This window comes from Lichenostomus cassidix, chromosome 20 (assembly GCF_008360975.1).
Source record: "Lichenostomus cassidix isolate B80296 chromosome 20, HeHo_3.0, whole genome shotgun sequence".
In the NCBI taxonomy this organism is placed as follows: Eukaryota; Metazoa; Chordata; class Aves; order Passeriformes; family Meliphagidae; genus Lichenostomus; species Lichenostomus cassidix.
The window spans coordinates 6,623,137-6,634,460 of NC_139500.1; the positions used below are offsets into that span (position 1 = coordinate 6,623,137).

Below are 11,324 nucleotides of genomic sequence, written 5' to 3' on the forward strand. Positions count from 1 at the left end.
TAGGATTTCATTGCTCCTATTTAATCCTTCAGCAATATTAAATTATTGTTTATGACATCACAGTACTTTATGTGCAAAGTGCAAGCGTCACAAACTGCATATGGCTATTGAAAAAACTGCATCTTCTTACTCAGTTAGTTAAAAATCTATAAAAAATCAGCAGCTCTGTTTGCTCTGTTCATTATTACTCTTAATTTTTCCTCCCTAAAAATAGTTTTTGAATCACTGTGACTACTCACTGCAAGTTCACTAGAACAAATCAGCCAACCCACAACATTCCCTGCTGTGGGTGGAGTGATGCTGATGCCACTTCTTCTGGAGAAGTACCTTAAACTTCTCGAAAGACATAAAGCCCCATTTCTGCTAAGTGGGTTGTATAAACCACAGCAATAAAAAAACTTTATATTGCTAATGATTATATCGATATAGTCTAACCATTAAAATATAAAAGAACTCTTGGAACAGATGGGTCTACTCACATAAAAATGAGATTTACACTATTATGTCACACCTGTAGGTAAGACAACTAAAGGCTTTTAAATAGGAATAAAAGAAATAAAGAAGTCTATTGTCTCATGTAAGAAAAGGTTGAGAAAATCACATCAGTTGTCCAAACATGAACTCCTTGACAGACTGTTACAAAAAGAGAGTTTAAGGAGAAAACGTTGATCCAAGCAGCTCCTTTTTACAGCACAGGAAGGTTCTGCCTGGTCAAAAAGAAGGAACAAAGTGAGGTTACAAAGTACAGCAAGAAAAAAGCCAAATAAGCAGTCTGAGACACAAAAGGAACAGACAGAAACACATCTTTCAAATTACAAGTTGATTGGCAAAGGGCAAGAAAAAGATTTATCCAAAATTAACTTGGAAGGGCAGGGGAAGGTGATTCCCCTCTGTGCTCATCAACAGCAGCAGGAGATGGAAGGGATACAAGTTCATTCCTATTTTCTTTTCTTATCAATTGTGAGGCAGATGAAAAGGTAAATGAGGGTTTCCCCACACACACAATTTAAATAATGTAAAAGTATGGCCTTGCAGACTGCAAAGCATACACCAAAATTACTTTACACCTAATTTGGTGTTGGAATTGTTTTGTTGTTAAATAAAACACTCTTGGCAGATTCAATCATGAGCAGTTTCTGTTAAAGATTTTGAAATGAAGGCTTTATTTTAATGGGCAAAAAAGCAAAAAGGAAGACCAGTTTATACCAACAGCAGAAGGCAATGCATGTATCTTCACTCTGATCTAAAATGATCCACTCTGGTGCTTCCCTTTTGAGAAACTTCACCTATTTTCACATTATTAACCTCTGTTCTTTAATGACTGTCTCCCACCAAGCACACAAATCTTCCACTTACAAAAGTTATTAATAAAAAGGCAAAATAAACAGAATTGAACAGAAGAATTTATATTTTCCAGAAACAACCACCCACCCAGCCCAGAAACAGAAAAGCCAAAATGCCTTTATATGATTACCAGGAACCCAACGTCACTGCCTCTGTCAGAACCTTTTTACTTCACAGGATATTAAGTTATATTCTAAAAATTAAGCTTATTTATGTAATAATACAGGCAGAAAGTAAACTTTTCCCCCCATGTACTTTTACCTCATGCATCCAATCAGGTCCTCCAGCCTAAGATGATGCATAATTATTCAAGTAGCATATGTATTCACTCAGTTAAGTTCCAAAGACTTTAGTTCCAGAGATTATTTCTTCTGCAAAGTGAAAAAATTAAGTATATCTAAAGATCCTCTCTTCTCCTAATTGCTAAACTGGATTTCCCGTTTTTGAGGAGGGTGGGGAGGAGACTATTTCATTATTTCACTTCCTCACAGAAACTGAGCAATTGGTGTCGAAAAGATATTTTAGGCTTGAAAAAAACAACCAAAAGCCCAAATAAAAACAAAATCAACAAAACACCACCAGGAGCAAGTGTTGCTCTGATCAGAAATGGCACAGGCTGTAGATAAAAGCCCTCTGACCACTGTGAAACCCAAACAAACCAATACCCACAGAGACTATCTCCAGGATACAGAGATAGATACAGATACAGAGATACAGATACAGATATAGAGATAGATATAGATATGACATGGAAGACATTCTTCACTTCATGCCACAAATTCCTCCCCTCTGGATGGTGTCAGGTGCTATGGAAAATGGTTTAAAAGCCACAATGAGATAAGTGTCATACCTGTCTTGTTCAAATCCCCAGCAAATGGACATTCAGAAGCATGAAAAAGTTAAAACTACAGAATTCCATGATAAAATCTAACTGATCAGCTTGTATTACTCAAACTATTACTTGTTTTGGCAGGAAAACACAACCAAGTTCCTTTTGGAAGGCTGGGTGATGCCAGAGGTGATGCCATCACTGCAAATATTTCTGTTTCTTCTCAGGTGAATTAAACCAGAGCCCATGTCCAGGGGCAAACACACAGTAAATCACAGGAGATAGCACCTTGGGGTAAAGAACACATTTATTCCCTAGTGATCCCAAATGCATCCCTATGAATACAAAGCTAATGTCACAATATTCTTATAATATCCCCAGAATGTGTTACCCACTAAATCCCCTGTATGTTGGAGTCAGCTCTTTTGGCTACAAATACCCAAACAAATCACAGGGGTGGATTTAAAACAGTCTTAATTTAAACTGGCATTTTCTTACAGGAGACAAACTCTTTGGTATTTTATAACCATACAGTGTGGTTTCACCAACAAAAAGATTTATTTTATACTACTCCCCCACAAACCATAACGATATTTATTTCCCCTGTTCTCTCACTCTGCATACATTTAATCTGCAGACTGCCTGATGAAGGATGTCCTCAGCTTCACCACTCAGTCTAGCAACAGTATTTCATGGCTGCTTAAGAAAGAAAAAAACAAAGCCAGTCCATAATTTACAAATAATAAGGCAACAAAGAATGCATTTGTCCTACTGATTTTCCCACTACCTTACTGGTGATTTAATAAGAAAAGACACAGCTTGAATTTCAGACCGTAGACTTAGTTTGAAAACCTGACACTTCAGGAAAAACATGTTCAGATTTTAATTGTAACTGAGTTTTCTAACATTGTAATTGGGTAAGAATTAGAACATGTATAGATTTTATACACTAGGTTTTCAGACAGGAATCACATTTCAGAGGCTTAGAACAAAAAGGCCATTATTATACTGCAGCATAATTTAATCACTGCCATTCCCAAGGCTTTTCAGTTTCAGCACCAAGTATGGAATTATCACATTTAGTCTTTTTTCCACCTAAATAAGTGATAATAAAGTCAGAAAACCCTGTGTATAGTTTTTGTGACTGATGTTTTTATTCCTCCCTCTGATTTTCACTAACACTGGAGCGTGACAGATGTCTCTTCACTCTGCCTGTAACCCTGATGTGATGGCATCAGTACAATGATAAACCAGTGTCATTCCTACATGTAGTCCCCAAACCAAGGGTATGTCCTCCTTCAGATCCTTCACTGGAACAAAATTAATTGTAAAATAGCACCTTTCCTCATTTAGGTTTATTTTAAAGTAGTATTTTATATGTCTATACATTTAAACAGCCTCAAAGCAGCAAGAAGAGTTAAAGTCATCATAGATAATTTTTACCAGGCACTAGGTACTCCCTGGCCTTTGTATGGAAAACATCAACAAAACAAGTCACAGGAAGAAATGTGGATTTAAGATAAGCTGCAGGAAACCAGGGTAAGGAGTTGTGCATTACAGGACAACCATGGGAGATGCTGAGTTTTCATCATCCAGGATGCTGCATCCAATATATATTCCATGCCAGGTCCAATAATAGTCATGTTACATGGCTGCTGGCCCTGTTATCCAAACTACTCAGGGAAATAGTAAGGTAGGCTTGGGAAATTACCCTGTGCACCTTCCAAACACCTTCTGATTAACTCTGACTGCCTGGTTTTTCCACGTCAAATGTGAAGAGCCAATGTTGCACCAATTTAAAAGTGCAACAAGAATGAAGAGAGGAAGTGGGAGAATCAGGAACTTTGTTGGAAATTAAAAAGTGAGACATTTATTAAGGAAAATAAATAGTTTCACTAATTACTGTCCAGACAAAAGTATCTCTATTGAACATGCATTTATTTTACTCTGTGATAAAAATGATCTACTCCAAGTAAAAATGTTATTTTCCAGCCTTACTGTTACGGACTGACTGACCAATGATTTGTCAAATCAAACACCAAAACAATAAAATAAGTTTTCTAAAGAAAAGACATGCTTCAGACCCTATTTTTCCTTCCCCACTCAGACCAGAAGAACTCCCAGACACACCTCAGAATCACACATGTGCAGAAAGCAGGGTCCCTGTGTGCCAGAGCTCATTAGGCATCCCATGGAAAATATTACTCAAGTTCTCAAAGAACAGCAACTCAGAATGAACCTAGAACTTTAATCTATTCACTGCTCTGAACAGTAAATGAACATGGCCTTTAAATTCAATTTAAAACAGAAATATGTCTGGTTGTAGCTTCCCAGAAACAGGTCACCTCCAATTTCAGTGGATTTCACGGTCCCTTCCCTCCTCCTCAAGGAACAGCAAGTGAGGAGATGCCAGGGAGTGCTGGGAAGAGGGCAGGATCCAGGACCTCCAACTAAGGTCTCACCAACCACTCCAAACCTCTTTCAGAGCCCACTGTACCCACTGAGAGCCCCTGCCCAAAATGCTACATAGATCAAGTCAGGTGGGGTGTATCAGATGGGTCTAATGTATTGGATCAAAGCTGTCATCAGTCTGACCTGGAACTGCATTGGGATAACTTCAGTCCCTGGCGGACACGGACTAGAGCAGATCTTAAAAAAAAACCAAACCCAGCACTGCTTCAATTCCCTGTCCAGATGATTTCACAGGGATCCCATATGGCCTTTGTGAAAGCACATGAACACTTATTAATTTTATTCCCCTTCCACCTGCTTTTATCACAATGTCACATGTCTCCCAAAGACACACTGCCACACTCCAGACTCTGAACAGGATCTTACACATCCCATTTTGCCTGCTCATTCCCCTTCTTGTACTTCTATCAGAAGCAAGAGCATCAGCTTCCATGATGACCTTTAAACAACAGAGAAGAAAAATTCAGAACTTGCTTAGCGTATTTTTAACAGCAGTCCTTTAATTGCTTACCCTCAGGAAACTCTGAAAGCAACCTGAAATTATAAATATCTCACATGATGGGGCCTAGCCTTGGTAGATGGAATTTCCTGCACCTGGCATATTCAATATTGTGGCAGATATTGTCACTAGTAACTGCCCACAACATCTGGAGTTTGGATCCCAAGTCCCCCTCCCCTCTACAAGCAGCTTGAAACCTAATTATGTGTTTTCAGTAAATGTCCCGAAATCCTCAAGCCATGAGAAGCAGATCCATAAGGAAAGTTTCTCTGACAACTGACCCAGGCAAAGACCCACATAAATAAAACTGCACAGCAACAGAAAATCCTGCTAAGACATAAAATATGTAATGGCAGATGGAAAGGAAAAGAATATTTTCATTTGAACTACAGCCAAAAAATTAAAGACATAAAAGGGGAAATGCAAAGACAAAACCTCTGTGAGTTTCTGCTTTTTGAAACAGCGTAATAGGTCACTGTAATGACATTAGTGAACTTGGGGCTTCTCCTTTCCCCACTGCAAAATATGAGCAATCCAGAGGTTCTATATATTCACTTTTTCTACAGACTGTTCTTTAGCAGTCACAAAGGTTCCAGAACCCCTGACACTGAACACAACTTTAGTAAGACCCAGATGAAACCAAGGAAGGACTGTGAAGTTCCCTGTGACCAAAGCAGAAGCAGGATGGTGTAAGTGCTCCTAGAGCAAGCTGTTAAAAACAGTTCCTGACAGATATATAAATATATGTTCTCATAAGGAAGAGGAAGCCCAGAAGGCAGGAGGGGAAAACATGGGGTGCTGGTGGATCTCTGGTTTGTGCTCTTCTCCCACTGGTCTCTGACACTGCCTGTCATTGCAACCAGATCCACTGAACTATTTACTTGCATCATTCATTGGTCAGAAGCCATCACCACAAAAATACCAGTTAATGAACCCAGACTTACATCACAAAACAGAAAAAAACGTTCCTTAGTGATGCTTTTGGTAAGAGGTAACCAAACGCCACTGGGTTTTTTGTTTGCTCAATCATTCACCCAACAAAGTTTAGATCATGACACTGAAGTATATTAAAAAGAAAAATAAATAAAGAGCTACAATCTTTCATTGAGAAACTCTATTCTCATTACAAAACCCTTGAGCAGATTATGAAAGAGGAGATGGCAGCTGTTAATTTAACATGGGCCTAGAGGACTCATTCTGTTTGCACCCCTGTGCACCACAAACCTTCAATTTTCTCCTTCCAATACTTGCACAAGAAGATGAGAAACTTGCACCCAGAGGAAAAAGACACTTACATTTTACAGAATTTGGCCCTACAACATACCAGCACTGAAAACAGTTCAGCATTAATGAAAGAGGCAGAAAAGAGCTTTAAAAAGTCACATTTCAGTGCAATGCAGATACAAGATAAGGGGAATTAGGATGAGTTGCCAGAACATAAGAAATTTCAACATATGCGAAAACAATCTTATTCATGTTCTCCCAATTAAAAAACCAATGTATCACCAATGCATTAAAACCCCACAATTAATGCTACTAATTAGAATTAACTATATCAAAACTACCTTAAATTAATCTGCCTGTTTGTGGTTTGACAGGAGAGCAGTGAAGTTCCCAGCAGATACCCTTTTGCACACTCTGGGGAGGGTACTGGACTGCTCAGTCCAGGTAGCAGCTCTGCAGAAAAGTTCTGGCAACCCATTCCAAACATACTGAAAAATATTTTAATCTGGTTATTAACATTAACGATATTTTAGAAAATATTTAAAACTTGCCTTGGATAAAAGAGGGAAATATGGCAAATATCAAAGGCCAGTTACAGCACTGTTGTTCTAGGTCAAGATGGACAGGATTTGCTGAAGGTCCTTCCAGCATTCAATTATGCCTGCTTTCCCAGAAAGGATATTCTGGTAACTGAGTTCATAAATTCAAAAAATAGAGTCAGAACAGCAACTTTTATATTTAACCTAAAACATGATTTCTAATGTAGTCCAGGTAGGCTTCCATTAATATTCACTATCACACTGATGAACACAGACAAAAATCCTTCTTGAACCTCACCATGAGAGGAACTACAATGAATAACAGCACGGGTGCTGACAGCCATCACCTGCCAAATGCATAACCTGTGAGGCCAAGAGGTCTCAACATCAATGCTCATGCTGTCAGGCTCATGGAATCCCCGACTGGTTTGGGTTGGAAGGGACCTTGCAGATCATTTAGTTCCAACCCCCTGCCATGGGCAGGGACACCTTCCGTGAGACCAGGTTGCTCCAATCCAGCCTGGCCTTGAACACGTCAGGGATGGGGCAGCCACAGCTCCTCTGGGCAACCTGTGCCAGGGCCTCACCACCCTCACAGGGAAGAGTTCTTCCCTAGTATCCAATCTAACACTGTCCTCTGTCAGTGAAGCCACTCTCCCTTGGCCTGTCACTCCAGGGGCTGGAGTCACTTAGGCACTGCAAGGGGCTCTAAGGTCTCCCCAGAGCCTTCTCTTCTCCAGGCTGTACAACCTCACCTCTCTCAGCCTGTCTCCATAGCAGATCTGCTCCAGCCCCAGGAGCATCTTCATGCCCTCCTCTGGACTCGCTCCAGCATGAAAGTTCTGAAGTAATACTCTGGTACTGCTCCGTGTTTTCCAAAGTACAACAATCCAAACAACCCCACTGACCTGATGGATGCCTTCACACAGCACAGTAAGAATGGTGCGAGAAGCCTGTCCATACCACAGCTGCATTCCAACCCCTGCTCTGATCATCCACTGCAAAACAGGCTCCAACCATGTTGGGCAACTTCCCTGGTGCAGCCACGTCGGTGATGGTGCCACCTCAGCCACAAACCACATCAACTGCCTGCAAGCCATTGCAAACCAGGACATGCTCCCAAAGGAGTGGAAGGTGGATCACTGGGCACTCAGGAAAGACTGAAAGTGTTTATACTTCCTGGGAATAATCAACATGGACTATGGTCTACACTAGCAGACAAAACATGCTATGAAACATTACTTTTTTCAGGCACTCACTGATAAATGATGGTTAAATATAGCACACAGCCACCCTGTGAAGGGGGAGAATCTTCCACTTGAACCTCCAGCCTGCAATTTATCAATGCAACACATACAAAATTTAGGAGGAACGTGACCATGTTGCAGCATCTCCCCTTTCATTTAAATGTTACGGACAATCCCTAAGATGAAATAAATGAGGGAGGGAAATAAGTATTCATTTATGCTTACAAAAAGCTGTTTGGCTGAAAATTCCATCTCCAAACCCAGAGTTCTCCACAAAGCAGACTCTGCACTGCCAGCAACATGACAAATTTCTCCAAAGCCCTTAGAGCATGGCGAGAAAACCACAGGAAGCTGCTCAATAAAAATAAACTTCTTTTCATCTTACACTCTATATATTAATGTCAATTTCTCTTCCACTCCAGCTTTTCCTTCCCTTCTTTTCTCCCTCCCAGGGCATAGCGTACTTGATTTATTAGAGCTAAGTCATTAAAGCAAATGAATTTGGCATATATTTCTCAGGATCCCTCAGTCAGATTAGGATTTCACCATATTCTATCAAATGCAAACAAAAATGCAAACACTGATCCTAAGCAACCCAAAACCAACAGATGCCTGAGAACCTGAAAACGCCTCTAATGAAATTGCAGTCAAAAGAATAAATTCCACTTCGAGGAGGCTGCTACAATTCAAGAATTTAAATAGGTCCAATCCTGACGCATTTCCAAAGGAAATCCTTGCAGCTCTGCATACTTTGGAGAGCTTAATTTACCCAGAGAAATGGGTGAACCACCACTGCTCAGCCACTGGGTGACTGCGGCCTGCAAGTTTTTGCTTCAAAAGCAGCAAACTAACACGGTATTTAAGCACACACACATCATTTCCCTTTCCTGAAGATAAGCTGGCACGAGGCAAACATCAGCAGGGAGAATTAGATTATTTCACGCCGGTCTGAGACGATGTACCAAATTGATGCCTTTTTTTTTTTTTTTTTAAGCTTTACTGCAGCACAGACAGCTCAACAGCAACACCTCACAGCGCACAAAAATTAACACCCCAGTGAAAACAAACCTAGAAAAGACAAAAACCCTTTGGCTTTCCCTCTTATGTCAGACAGGATGGCCTTCACCTTGCTCCCCAGGGAGCTCCATCAGTGCCCACACTCCACTAATAAACTCAAGGCTTTGTGTCGCTGGTGTGAAACAGTCAGGTATTGATACAGCACAAAAGCAGAAGCAAGGTGCTATCAGGGAATCCGCTGTCTCCGTTCGGTCCAGTTGCATTCCGTATCTCCAGAATTACCTGACTGGAATTCTTAATTTGAGAGCCAGAAGACACTGCACGAATAAACAGAAATATGCTGCCTTTGCAAGTTTCACGTTATAAAGGCTGGATTTGCTTCCCGCTGCTGGTACGTCATTCATTAAGCACCTCATCAGCCGAGAGGCTAGTAATTATTTCGTTAAAATTTAAGCAGGATAACATAAGGAAAGGGAAGGGAAAATCACCCCGGCTTCTGGAGCGAGCCAGGGTGATTCACGGCTCCCACACACACAGATGACTTTCATTTAGAATTCACCTTCCCAGGCCTTTTGTTCGGGGCTTTTCCCCCCTGCTCCGAGGTGTGGGGGGAGCGCGGGCCCCGCACCGCCACCGGGGACCAGCGCGGGGGTTCCGGGGTGGGGGTTCCCGGGGCGGGGATGCTCGCCGGGCGATGCCCCCGGGCACGGAGATGCCGGCGGGCAGCAAGACACCGGCGGGCACATCCCACCCTCCCGCGGTCCTCCCGCCTCGCCGCGCCCCCCCCCGCCACCGCCACCGCCACCGCCACCAGCTCCATCTTGGCCTCCGCCCGCGGCCCGGCCCCGCCGCGCTCACCTGCGGCCCGCGGGCGGGCGGGCGGGGGCCGCGCAGCCCCGGGCTGGCGGGGGCGGCCCCGCTGGGCGGAGGCGGCTCCTCGGGGCCTCGCGCGGGGCCCGGTCGCGGCGGCGCGCGCGCTCCGCCCTCAGCGCCGGTGCCGCCGCCGCCGCCAGACACCGACCGGGACCCGGCCACGGGAGGGGGCGGCGCCGGCGCACTGCGCATGCGCGCCCCCGGCACGCAGCGCCCCCGCCGCGCGCGCGGGCACGCGGCCGCAGCGCCGGGAGCGCGCGGGGATCCCGATGGGAACGGGGGGGCGGGGCGGGGGGATGGAAGGTGGAAAAGCGGGATAGAGCGCCGCAAAAAGGGAACTTCCCTGACCGGGAATCGAACCCGGGCCGCGGCGGTGAGAGCGCCGAATCCTAACCACTAGACCACCAGGGAGCGATACGAGCATGTCTTTCTCGCCGAACTTCACGCACTGCCACCGCGGCCGGGCAGGGACAGCAACACTGGGACTGAGACTGCGGTGGGACTGAGGCTGCGGCACAGTGGGCGAGGGCTGCTATCCATCACGGGAGCAGGAGACTGTGGTACAGCGACCGGGAGCTGCAGTGGGGTTGGCGCTGCGGCACAATGGCTGCGGCTGGGGCCGGGGGCTGCAGCTCCCCACGGGAGTTGGTGACCGTGGCACAGGGAGTACTGCGTCCGGGAGCTGTGACACGGGGAACTGCGGGGCTGGGGGCAGAGGCACAGGGGCTGCAGGCAGGCCGGGACAGTGTGGGAGACAGAGGCTGGGGCTGCAGTGGGGCTGGAGGCTCCAGGGAACAGCCCCCTGGAGGGTTCACTGCCTTTGGGGTGCTGTCCAGGCGCTCAGCACGCTGCCCAAACAGCGACCCCCAGTTCTAAGTATGCTTTGGGCAGCACCTTCACCCTCTGCCCCTGCTGTGAGAATCCCATCCTGCCATCCCCCCACCCGGCCCCACACCGGCCCTTGGGTTCCCCAGGAGCTCAGTGCAGAGCCACTTCCCTTTTATAAAAACAAGGGCTTACAATTAGAGAAAAACAGGGTGTTTTAAAGCTCATGAGTCTGTTTTTTCCCAGTCGCTCAAGTTTCCTGGCACTCCTGGCTGTTCCCTGGGAAACATGGTTGTTTCCCAGTGTTGGGTAAGACTTCCACCTATCCAGTGCCTCCTGGAGCAGATGACCCTGGAGTGGTAACCGCAGTGCAGGGACACTCGCTCCAGTTATCCCTCCCATAGCTCTGGCATGGCCCTGCTGGTGTGTCTGTCCTCTCTGTGTGGCTCTAATGG

The 11,324-nt window shown here is 44.7% G+C and overlaps 1 non-coding gene across 1 annotated transcript; it reads right to left on the reverse strand.

Moving 5' to 3' along the window:
* Positions 1-10,383: 10,383 nt before the first annotated feature.
* Positions 10,384-10,455, reverse strand: TRNAE-CUC (transfer RNA glutamic acid (anticodon CUC)). The gene has a single exon. It is a non-coding gene; the product is annotated as a tRNA-Glu (tRNA).
* Positions 10,456-11,324: the final 869 nt, after the last annotated feature.